The 13,106-nt window shown below is 42.6% G+C and overlaps 1 long non-coding RNA gene across 1 annotated transcript; it reads left to right on the plus strand.

Moving 5' to 3' along the window:
• Positions 1-7,865: 7,865 nt before the first annotated feature.
• Positions 7,866-9,211, plus strand: LOC140697860 (uncharacterized). The gene is made up of 2 exons (XR_012075235.1): positions 7,866-7,987; positions 8,386-9,211. It is a non-coding gene; the product is annotated as an uncharacterized lncRNA (long non-coding RNA).
• The last annotated feature ends 3,895 nt before the right edge of the window (positions 9,212-13,106 follow it).

Raw genomic sequence — 13,106 nt, forward strand, 5'->3', positions numbered from 1 at the left:
ACTCTGCCTGGAGTTCATTAAGGAACTGAATTTATGTATTATCACAAAGTAGTCAACACCGCAGCCTGTCCTCTAGAAACAGGTGCCAAGAGAGGAAATGTTTCATATTTTCCGCATGGCATGGAGGTTATCAGAGAGTGTTTCCAATCAAACTGAGTCTGTTTACGCAGTTAAATCATAATCTAGATTCTTCCTTCGGCCTCAGGGGTCTGGTTGCTGACTCTCAGCCGGCCTCTCCCTGACCCTGCATCTTCCGTGTCACCGTGTTGCTGCGCCAGCTGCCACTTCTGGGTGAAAACCTAGTTCTAGTCTCCTCCAGGGTCAGCTGGTTGGGCTATTTGGAAAGCTTTTTTTTTTCTTTCAACTAACCCTCTGTGTCATTACAGAAACCAATCCTGCTTTCCAGCAACATGGCTGGGCAGGGTGTTCCTCGCTTGCTGACAGTAGCAGCTGTTTTCTTCCCCCAAGGAAGAGCCCCATAGCCACCCTTGGCAGGAGACTTGAAGGGCAACACCCTCCCAAGGCCGAGGTGGGCTTCTACTCAGCCCAGCCTTCCCCTACTCCTACCTCCCCAGTTCGCATCCTTTCTTCTCATTTCTACTTATTTTCCTCCCTCACATTTAAACAGCACTAAGGAGATTATGCCAGATGGGAATGCTTTTTACTTGACAGGCTCTAATCATCACATTACCAAATTCTGCACGTTCCTGCAAAGTAAGGCTTGGCCCTCTGAAAGTTTCATTTGTTCATTTTGCCAGTAAGTTGTGGACTGTTAACTACATACCAGATAGTTTCAGGCTCTAGAGAAACAACAGTGACATAATCCCTGCCCTGGTGCCTACGTGCTAATGAGGGAAGCAGATAATAAACAAAACAAGCAAAACATATAGAATGTTAGTAGTAAGTGCTCAGGAGGAAAAATAAAGCCATGAAGCGGGGAATGGAAGTTTTGGAGCAGGGGTGGGGGTGGCCAGGGAAGACCCTCTCTGACAAGATGGTGTTTGTACAAAGACCTGAAAGGAGAGTAAGAGAGAGCTGAGTGAGGGAAGCAAATTTCAAGCCAAGGGACCAGCCTGTGCCAAGGCCCTGGGGTGGGACATGCCTGGCAAGGTCAGTATGGAGGGAGCCGTAGGGCTGCTGTGAAGATCAAAAGTCTGTGGAGTGCCTGGCATACAGATAGTGCTTAATAAAGGTGGCTATAGCAATCATGGTCACCCATCAGATATTGTGCTTTATTTGATGTAAATTGGTGCATAATTATCTAGCCAAGTAGGCCCGTGTCTGTTCCTTGCCCTCAAGAGGATCTCTGGGTGTGGCCCCAGCATTTGTCCCACTGGCATCCCCAGTTTTCTCCTTCAATGGGTCCACAGGGCCATGGCTGAGCAAAAAAGATGTTGCCGAGCAGATTTCCTTCACCCACGACAGGGCAGTAGTTCCTGAAGTGTCATCCCCAAGAGCAGCAGAAGCAGCACATGGCAACTTGTTAGAAATGCCAAATCTCGAGCTGCACCCAGATTTACTGAATCAGAAACTCTGGGATGGGACTCAACTATCCGTGTTGAGCAAGCCCTCCAGGTGATTCTGATGTATGCTCAGTTTCAGAACCACTGCCTAGAGTTCCTGTTCAAAACATCTCCCACAGCTGGGGAAGGCTTCACTAAGTCCCCTCGGTCACTTCCTTTGCTCTCCATGAAATCACCTGATCAGATAGACGATTTGTTGTCGTTGTAGATGATTTGTTGTCGTTGTTGCTGTTTAAGTTTCCTGAGATGCCCTGTGGCTGTCTAGGGCTGTTGCTTCCCAGATTTCCAGAGGTGGCCCATCTGCTTTACCGCGGTCACCGAGTTCTGAATGAAAACGGCAGCAGCTGGGCCTGGTTACCTACCTGGAGGACTCCCTCTGCCCAGATGACTTCCTCCAGTACCTGCAATGGCACTGATCACCTCTGAGAGCTATTTTAAGTTTTGTCATTGGAATTTTTTAAAAACAAAGTTTTCAAAGCCAAGATAGACCAACTCAGATTTTCAGACGTGACTCAGCATTTATTCATCTCCCAGTCCCAGGAAGATGTTATCTTGCTGTTTACTGTGAATTAGACAAAGCATGATGCTCCAGGAACCAAGGCCACTTCCAGTAAGTTTTCTGGCATTGAATGGCAATATGACCCAACTTTTCCACAAGAAGTAGTGTGGTTGACTTAGAGTGACAACCCTCCTGGTCTGCTATAACGACGTGGGGATGGGTGGGTTGGGGGAAGACAAGGAAGGAGGTCGTTGAAAATCTGATTTTGTTGCTTCTCAGTTTGAACCCTTTGGCAACTTCTGTTGGCCTAAGCAGCGGTTCTCAAAGTTAATCCAAAACAAAATTACCTGGGCCTCTTTCTTGAAATGTAGACTCCTGGGACCCTAAGAGAAGTGCTTCTAATGCAGGTGATCCTTCACATTTTGGGGACTCTAGGAAACACAGAGTCTGAAATTCTCAACTTCACAGGAAAAAAAAGTTCTTTATGATGCTAGGAGCTGTTACCTCTCAGTTTGGTCTCAAGACCAAATCTCTTATCATCTTCCTTTTGCCATTTAGGATAATATTTGTTCTTATTTTTTGGTAGTCTTTAGTATATTTTATAGTTTTTATAAACTTTATCATTTTTCTTCAAATTTGCTGCTAAATGTTTAAAATATTTTTATTGATATGATCATTTTTAAAAATTCAGTTTGTTGCTCTCATAGATTATGTTGATAGATTTCCTGATACTGACTCACCCTTGAATAAATCCTGCCTAGTCAAGAATGCTGTTCTTTGGATATATTGCTAGATTCCATGTAAAATCAAATGGATTACATTTCAAATGTTTAAACTTTATTTTTTATTAAGGTAAATAGTTTTAAAGAGTCAAATGGTTCCATAAAACTTACAAAATAGCAGTCCACACCTTTGCCCTTACCTACTCCTCAATTCCTACTCTCTAGAAGACAACAACTTACAACTTTTATATCTGTTTCTCTGGTATTTGCTTTTCTGTGTCTAAATGGCACGCTTATACAGCTATTTCTTTCTTTCATCTTATTTTTATTATTTATTTATTTAGTCAGGGGAGATAATTAGCTAATGGAGGGACTGGGGATTGAACCCAGAACCTTATGCATGCTAAGTATGCGCTCTACCACTGAGCTACACCCTCCCTCCAATTTCTTGATATTTTAGTTTTTGATATCATGTAGAGTCTTTCAACTATTGTATTATGAGTTTTAGCTTCTTTACCTGCCTACACAAACTCTACACACACACACAACCCCAGGCATGTGCATGCCCGCCAGGCATACTCACACATACACACACACTCTTCTTCACACCACGTGGTTATATTTTTGTTAACTAATACTGATTTACATTATTATGACTATGTAAATATTATTCCCAACTAAGTCACGATATGAACTATGATTAAATTTCCTTCTTGTACATCTTTGGTTTTCTCTAGGGTTAATCACTTTCTCACATTCTTCCTTAATTTTCCTGTGTACCAATCAGTAATTCACACCCAAACTCTCTGACAGAATTAAAATCTCATCTCAATACTTCCAAACCTCAGCTATTTTATAAAACTAATCTTTTTCCAATAGATATCCCGTCTGGAATCTTCTGTCCTGCTCCAGTCAGGACTGATAACTCTCTAAGCTCACTGAACTGCCACCTTCCTCGGATCTCTCTCTTTTATCATCTCAGGGACTTCCTGCCTCTCTCTCCCGTGGTCTTTATCTTCTTTCTTGGTTTAACTCTCACATTTTGATGGAGGACATCCTCCAGTGAGAAAGCAACATGGAAGTTTTTTGAGATCTTGAAGTTTCTGGAAGAGAATTTTTATTCTGCCTTCAGATTTGATGGTCTGTTCAGTTGGAGTGTAGAATTCTACACTGGAAATAAATTTTCTGAGAAATCAGAAGACATTTCTCCATTATTTTCTGTAGAAAAATTTTGCCAGTCTCCTTCCTGGTCCTCTGTGTGTGGCTTGATCTTTCACTGTTTTATCCTCAGTGCTGTGCAATTTCTCAGTGATGTGCTTTTTCAGAGATTTTTCATCCTTGTGCTTGGCTCTGGATAGACTCTCTCAATCAGTTCTGGGAAATTTCGCAGATGATTTATTCCCTCTGTTTTCTCTGTTATTTTTCTAAAACTCCTTATCATTCCAAATATTGGACTTCCTCAGCTGATCTTTGAATTGTATTATCTTCTCTTTTCCTCTCTCCCACTCTCTCTCTGTTATATTTTCTTGGAGATTTCAAATTTGTCTTCCAACTAGGGTTATTAGATAAAATATAAGATACCCAGGTGAATTTTAATTTCAGACAAACTAAGTCTGGGACTAAAACTGGGACATATTTATACTAAAAAAATTTGTTTATCTGAAATTCAAATGAAACTGAGAGTCCTATATTTCTACGTGCTAACATTGACAACATTTCTAATTCTTCTCTTGAATTGTTCCTTTCTGCTATCCTAATTTTAATCTCCAATTAAAAATAGATCTCTATTAATTGTTCTCTAAATGTTTCTTTCTAATTGCTTCTTTTGTTTCTTGAATACAGTATCTTTCTGGAAATAGTGAAGGCTTTTTAAATTTTCTGCTGTCACCTATACTTTTTCTAAATTTCTTTTTCTTCCTATTTGGTCTCTGTCTTTCACGTTAGATTTGCTCACACATCTTGGTTGTCTGCTCATAGTTAAGAGTGATACACTAGATGAAGTTTAGGAGCTCAGTGTGTGGGTGGAATCTGCTGACTGGTGGGCTTCCCTGCAGCGCTGTCTGTTCCATCAGGGGCTGCTGACTGTCAACACCTGTGGGTCTTCTCCCCTGGGCTGGTCAGGCCCCCGAAGGGGAACCTCTAACTCCTTTCCTGGGAGGGATAACCATGGCTGCTAGTGTTCCGCGAGATGAAACACAGAAGGCCAGGGCCCAGGGATCCGACCTTTCTGCAACTAATCTTCCTCCTATTCCCCATTTTCAGCATCATTTCCTTGCTCAGTGTGCCTGGCATCCTTGAGTCCAGAATCCCCCTGGCTCAATCTCTCAGTCTTCAGCCAGGAGGCAATAAAGGGCCACTCATCCTGTGTGAGGCAAGAGAGGTGACCTGGGAGCCTAACTGCTTAAGTAGATGTTTTTTAATTTGCATATATTTTTCTGAAAACAAAGTATCATTGTCTTCACCAATATGCATCATTTCCCCAGAGAGATGCTTCACCTCTCTTCTGATTTCCCCTCACTCCAGTAAGATGAGAGCTTTAAAATCATTTTACTTTCCATCCTTCCTTTGACCTTTGGACTCTCTTTTTTTCTCCCTCCCTTTCCACCCACCAACAGTTGCTACTGACAATGTAAGCATAGATTCCTGCCCCTCCCCTAATCAGACACGCCTCTCACAACTTCAGCTTGCTGGGAAGGTATTTTGCTTTGTCTCTCTGGCTGTTGACCCCTTTTAAATGGTATGGTATTCTTCTGTGTGGGCTCTTTAGATCTTAGGACATGATGGTTTATGAGTCCCAGGTGATGGGAGTCCCACAGATGCCAGAAGCTGACACAATCTCAGTCCCCACAGGCTGACTTACAGGAGCTGCAGGAACCCCCTCCCTCCAGACTTCTCACATTGCTTCAGCAGAAGGGTAGAGGACCCAGTCCCCATTCAGCATCTCCTTGGCTCCTTGAGTGGGAAGTCCAGCACCATCACACAGGGCTTCCGTTGACTTTAGTCCCAAAAGCTCACCTCTCCCCGGGATTGACTGCTTTCCATTCTTCACTCCTGGCCTTTGACATTATTTTCTAGGCCCACTGGGAGAAGGAGCCTCACAATTCTCTCTGCTGGGAACCCACCAAAGCCCAAGGCCTCACTCGTACCCAGTCACCCATAGGAATTAGCAGCTGTTTGCCTCCAGAGAGGAAGAAACTTGGGGTTTGGGAGTCGGAAAGATGAAAATTGCATCCAGGCTGACATATTCTCAGAATCCCCTTTCAGCCCCCATACATTATTTTCATTGCCATTAATCACTCCTGGGGCGCGCTGATTAAAAGCGTACAGTAGGGATGAATAGCTATAGTCCTGGTTCAATACCTGAATACAAGCTCATCCCACTCCTGAACTTCAGGTTGGTCCACTGAGAAGACAAACACACCACGATTTTAGTACCATTGCATTAAGAGATAAGAGAAAGTTACCATACTTTCACTATGAAAAAAAGCAATCAAAATGACTCAGAGTGAAAATGCAAGTCTTTCCTAACCCTGCTGTATCTAACGAAAGATCTACCTGCAATGAGGAATCACTACCAGTTTCCCCTCAGAAAGTTTAAAGATCAGGCTGGTTCTGGAAAGAAAGATTGAGTGGGCAAATTATTAACCTAAATGGAATTAGGTTTCTGTTTCAATAAAGATTCCCATTAAAGCTGAAAGCAATACAGCTACAGCAGTATAGCCATAACCACCCACTGCCTGTAGGAAGATGTGCTTAAATTACACCTGGCTGTGCACCCCATTATTGCTTTGCAAAAGGCAGTAACTTGAGGTGGACCTCTGTGGTCACAGTGTCCTTCAGGTGACAGCCTCAAAGGAATCCTAGCTGGGATGCAATTAATACTCTGAACATACGTTACTCATGTATCAGCACATGACAAGAGGCTGACAATGATTAATCAGCTCATTAATGACAGGCTCACCTCATACCATAGTACGTGACTTATTGAATGTTTCGTACTTTCATCTTTAGTTGCGGTGAAAAGGGTATGACAACCATATTTCATTCAAACTGTGTCTATCTAGAAATGTAAGTCAGCATCTTCATCCTCGTCAGGCAGGCATCACCAGGGCAGGAGGCAATTCAAGAGTCTGTGTCTCATTTGCCTACTTCCAGTCTGGTGGAAATTTCAATTTTCCTCTCTTAAAAGACTTAGAAAGGACGTCATACGCTGGCAGCCTGTAGGCAGCATCCAGCCCTCAGATGAGCAGCAGGATTTAAAAAAAAAAAAAATGAATTCACTGTCAGCCTTTAAAATCAGAAAATTTAACATCAAAGTCTGGACTTCCAGTTTTCTTGGAATAAAGAGCATCTGGCCACTCTGGGCCCTGACAACTGGCAGGTCTGAGCAGAGTCTGCCCCTGTTTTAATGGGGCAAGTGGAGCAACACTTTATTTTATACCCAGCAACTTCTCTCGTTGCCATCAGCTGCCTAATTGATGACTTAGGGGTGCAATCCGGTAGGAATAGTCACCAGAAGGCAATAGTGCTAGTTCCCACTGCACTGGGAAACCCTGGGCACCCGACATCACAATATGAAGCCTCTATTACATGTCAAGGAACAGGGAACAGTGAAGAGGGAAGGGAAGTGGCTGTCCGAGGGCAGGAGCCCAGTGTTCTTTCCCAGGCACCTGTGAGGAAGACCTTCTACGCAGGGCACAGACAAAAGTGCTTCCATTGTTCAGGGGCAAGGAAGGGCACTGGGCGCTGAAGGGGCAGGTGGCAGAATGCCTGGAGGGCAGGGTGCCTCCCTGGGTGATCAGATGTGCCTGAAGACAATCCTAACTCTCCTTCTGTTTCCTCCACAGAGAAAGAATGTTAACCACTCCATTTCCTAGTTCCTCCACACCTATTACTTTCAATACGGATTGAGAAGTTCTGAGAATCCCTCAGAGCCTGGCTCTGGCTTGGAGAAACTCTGTCCAGATCAGAGTGTCACCGAGGGGAGTGACACATCCTAGATCCTGGACCCAACTCATTTAATTGGGAAATCTTCCTGATAAATTGGGGGGGGGGGGGCAGAAATCACCCAAAGCCCCAGGGGCCTTCCTGTTGATTTGAATCTGTTCAACCCCCAGCAGATGAAAACAACATCAACAAATTTAATCGACATAGGAATCACCTGGGATCTTGTTCAAACGTGAATTCTGATTCAAAAGGTCTGGGAAGGAGCCTGAAAGTCTGCATTTCTAACAAACTGCCAGGTGAGGCCCATGCTGCCAGTCCAAGGTCATTTTCAGTAGCAAGGGGCTATGAAAAGCACCTCCTGTACCTGCTCATGGACATTTTTGGCTCTTTTTTTCTGGGCTCTTGTCTGTTTTTTCCTCCTTATCCTTCTTGCCTATCCTTTTCCTCTCTCCATCCATCCTTCTTCTTGCCAACTCTATTCCTACCAGGCATCTCTATCATCTCCCAGCCCTCCTCCACTCAAGGGTAAGAAGACTCCTGCCCTTCCCACCAAACCCCCATCTCGCCTCCCCTTGGCCAGAGTTCATCTCTGTCCCTCCTCTCCTCAGTATGCCAGAAAGATAAGTCACCGTTTACTGACAATTGTGTGCCAAGCACTGTTGCAAATGTGCTACTGTTAGACTGTACCCCGCAGGCCTGAAGCCCTGGAATTGCCCAGCTGCAAGACCCAAGAAAGAGCCTGGAGGTGGAGACATCAACGACTTATTGGATATGGAATCTTACCAATCTGAAGCAAAGTCCCAGAGCAACACCCCGCCATGTATGTCTGCAGGCAGAAATCGTCACCACTTGGGGGAGAAGGAGGCTACCACTTACAGAGGGAATTAATGTCAGGTTGGCTTATCAGTTACCGGGGAAACCAGCAGCTCGGGCAGGGGGCAAGCACTTTGGTAGTTACTGATTATGCCCCATGATTAAGAAGATGGGATAGTCATGTGTGTAGGGTGTAGGTGAAGTAGGAACTGGTTCAGCAGGAGATATACAGAGAGCAAGAGGACAGCCATCTTGAGTAGCCTGACCATACAGTTACCCATATTATGTAAATCTCACAACAACCCTATAAAGCATTTATTAATAATGTCATGTTAGAAGTGAGAAAATTGAGATTTGGGTAGTTAAAGAAACTTTATCCGCAACTAGAAAGGACTGAGTTGAGATTAGAATTTGGATCTGTTTAATACCAAAGGCTACAACCTTTGAAGTATTTTATGCTCAGATAAGGTGAAATGGTCTAGAAGTCAGCAGGCGGGGATGGACTGAGAAAAAAGAAAGGAAGTCCCCAAGCATCGCTCCAGTTATGTACCCTGTACAGTTCTCCACACCCTTCCTAAGCAGATGCCCGATGGGACAGCTTGACACAGCAATAATAAGTCCTATTTTGGGAATGCCCAGATTAGCTGGGGTGGGACAGGATTCCAAATAACACAGCAGTATTATTAAAACCCACACTTGCCAATGTGCCTAAGTTTTCAATGTAACTCTTACATTAGGTTCGTAACTGTACACCTAGAGCCTACTACCAAAAAGAGATTCTTTCCAGTAGCCAATCACCTAATCACGTGGCCTAAAGGACGGAGCCCCAGCTCTCCTATCAGTCCACACAAGGTTCTCCTTGAATGGGTAGCCAGTTCCCTTCTTTCTCTCTAGTTCTGCTTCCATGACTCCACCTCTAGTATCCCCTTGGTCCGTTATTATTCTCTGCCTTGTCCTCAAGATCCTACCTAAGTGAACTGGCTTCCAAGCTGGAAGCCTTAGCAGACCTTAAAACCTTTCTGTCTTTCAGATGCTTCAAACTGCAGCATCTACAAGACAAATAAATCTTGCTTATATTGGCTATCTCCTGTCTCTGACTCTTATTAAGTGTAGCAAAAAGAAAAAAGAAAAAAGAAAAATAATCTCCTTTTAAATTCTCCCAAACATCCTACAAGGTTGAGGAGAGGAGAAAAGGCAAGGGGTAAGGATGAGGAAAATTCCATCTTGACACACAATTTTTTTGAAGGTCTATATTCACTCAAAGGAGAATAGTCAATATTTTAAAATACGAAATGGACAGGGAAATTGGGAGCAGTATGGTTTGGGGGAAGGAGTCCTGGCCCAGGAGTCATGAGATTTATGTTCTAAGTCCATCTTTGCCACTAAGCAGCTGTGCAAACTTGGATAAGCTGTATCAGTTTTCTTGACACGAGTTTCTTTATCTTTGAAGTAAAGGGATTAGATTGAATGATAAGCAAAATTCTTTTGATCTCTGTTCTTCATTGTGTTCCCTAAGCACCTAAATAAAATAAACCAGAAAGTTTTTGTGAAATAATGTTGCATCTCACGAGAAATTTAGACACAAACTAGGTTGAGTCAATGTTTGAAAACAAAGAGGTAAAAAATAGTGATTAATAATGATGTTAATGATAAAAAATAAAAGACCAAGAAATTAAATAAGGATAAAATGAATAATAATGATAAAAATAAAAGATTGAGCAATTAAATAAAGACATAAATGGCTGATTCTATAGTTTCTCTTTTTAAAAAGATTTTAAATTCTCTACAAAGTGACTACCCATTATCCATAATTATCAGTTACTTATAAAATATGTAATTGGGGCAAGGCATGTTCCATTCTGCAGTATATTTCCATTTAAAAAAACTGTTTTCTAATAAAATTATTGAATTATAAGGTCAAGCACCAACATTTTTATTTTAAACAATGGTAGGTAGATCAGAAATAAAATTAGGTCAACATGAATAATTTCCTTCCTGGCAGATTATGGAATTTACCGTACATGGTATTTTCCATCTTTGAAGTTAACATGTAATTAAGTTTGCTTCATGCCAACTCATCTGCCCCCAAATGTTTCAAACTGAAATAGAGACAAAGCCACCTGTAGCTACCTCTCCCTCCATGCAGTTAGCCAGGCCAGAAGAGAGGCTTGCTGGGGAATATCTGCACTGGACTCTACTGGGGCATATGCTGTCGGGGAGGCCCAGCAACCCCAATAATATAAGGGCAAAGATAATATCTCTGTGTTTTAGAGTCATCTGGATCAGTAACAATACATCAGTCAGTCTGCATGGATACCACCTTCCTCGGTCCCATAATTAAAGGTGTCCTCCCGCTTCTGGCCTTTGGAGACCTGACCTCTCCTGAAGGGCTATCATTTATCTTCTAGGAATCCCCCTTTATCAGCTCAAACCATTTGTGTAGGAGGATGCCTCAACCACTCTACTCAGGCCTTGGCCAGGAGGAACGTTTTCTGTGATGATGCCACAGTTGAAGTTTCATCACTTTATCTTCCTCCTGTGACCCCATCCTGACCTTGGGTACCAATGACCTCTATGCCAAAAATCACACTTAAAAATAATATTGTGATCCTTTGTGCTGAACTCCCCAGGCCTGACTTACATTCACCATTGAAAGAATTCTCCTTTATTAAATAGCAGTTACTATCTTGGACAACCCGAGTCCTAGAGTTTTGTGTCCACCATGTTCCCAGATGAAGCAGATAAAAGGCACCACGAAGTCTGGAGTGTAGGAATCCTTAACTAGATCAGAAGACAAGTTTGAGGGAAAACTTTACCTCCTGCTGTTCTCCACGAGTCACTAGGACCTACTTACTCTTTATCTTCCTCAACAACAGCTGTAAAATACCGCTGAAGATGTGAGTTGCAAATTGACCTAAGCCAACTTGACCAGTCGTAATTATCACATTCCTGTGGTAAATGCTGCTAAACACGTGGGGTTAGAGGAGGGTGGAGCCTCTGCATCTCTTTCCCCACCGCCTCACCCCCAGGCATGTCGTCATGATAAAAGCCATTCTTAAATCAATTTCTGCCACACATATAAACCTCACTGATGTGCAAATATTGAATTGTTATGTTGTACACTTGAAACTAATATACTATGTCAGTTATATCTCAATTAAAAAATTATTTTGCAAATGAAGGGATATTTAAACTTTTTTCTTTTTAAACTTTGTTAGCAAGCAGGCACAAAAACCATCATCAAATTCTTCCTTTAATCTTGGACAAGTCCCCACACTCAGATACTAACAAGTACCTTATATGAGGAGGCAGACATCCCAGTATTCTGATAGCAAGTCAGCTGGGCTTCTGGTAGAATCAGGCAGCTAAGCCCCCCACAAGGTAGAAGGAGGCAGGGCCAGATGGATTTCTGGACCTGGAGCACTGCCCCAATGTATACGACTCATGGGCTTGCTGGAAAGGTACCCTATTTCCGTGTAAGGATGGTGGGACCTGTCACTCTTCTATACAACCTTATGGCTTGAATACTGTTCATTTAGCAATAAAAACATATTCCATATATCACTTAGGCTAATTGACATACCCTCTGAAATAGATTCTTATAACAACATTTATAATGCCTACATAACCACTTCTAGATGGTGATTTCCTGATTAGTTTCCTTCACATGCTATCCATAACTCCTAGGGTGAAAATTAGAGTTAATTTATACATATGTGCATCACAGTGTTTATAATGACTTATTTTAAATTAGCAAAGGGACAACTTTCTGACACAGCCTATCTGCAAATTTGACATCTGAAACCCCTCCACCACTCCCATTCATCATTATTGCTGGAGAAATTATGGAAATATGCAAATAAAATAATACCATTCTTTCTGAGTTTGCATCCCAGCTCTATGTTTAGCCATTACAGAAAATGTATTTGAATAGAGTACAGAGAAAGGAAGGCACATGAAAACAAGGCGGGGAAAGAAAGGACCTGGGGACCTAGGAAATTGTTTTGGCTTAATTAAATTGTCCTAGCAAAGCAGATTTTGCTAAAAAGGATAATGAGGGATGGCACAGGGGAAGGGATGGTAGAGAGATGGGTGGGGGGCAGGCATGACGTTCTTTCCCATGTATATCCTCTCTGCAAAAGCAGCGTAAGCCACTTCCCTTTCTGGGTTCTGAATTGTAGACACTGAGCTTATGAACAGTAGCTCATGGAGCCACTGCTTAGGTAGAGAACAGAGTAAAAGGGGCCATTGAGCAGATCCTTCCCTCACCTATTCAACAAAGGAGCAAACCAAGTTCTTTACCAGAGTCATTTACCTTTGCAGACAACTCAGATCATTGTTCCCTGGGGCAGGACAATGACTCACTTGATCAGTAGCCTGCTATTTTATCAGTTATGATAACTCATGCCTCACTCCCTTCCACTGACTGTTGACATTTGCTTTGGACTATAAGTTAATAGACTGAAAGAGCAACATAGTTTTATTTGGCAAAACGTTCAGGAACACATTCTGTATTATTCCCTATTATTTCACTTAATTATCAGTTATCAATATTGAGCTTCCATAGATGAGTAGAAAGTAGTGGGATAGGAAGGGCAATGG

The sequence above is a fragment of the Vicugna pacos genome, chromosome 8 (assembly GCF_048564905.1).
Source record: "Vicugna pacos chromosome 8, VicPac4, whole genome shotgun sequence".
NCBI lineage: Eukaryota > Metazoa > Chordata > Mammalia > Artiodactyla > Camelidae > Vicugna > Vicugna pacos.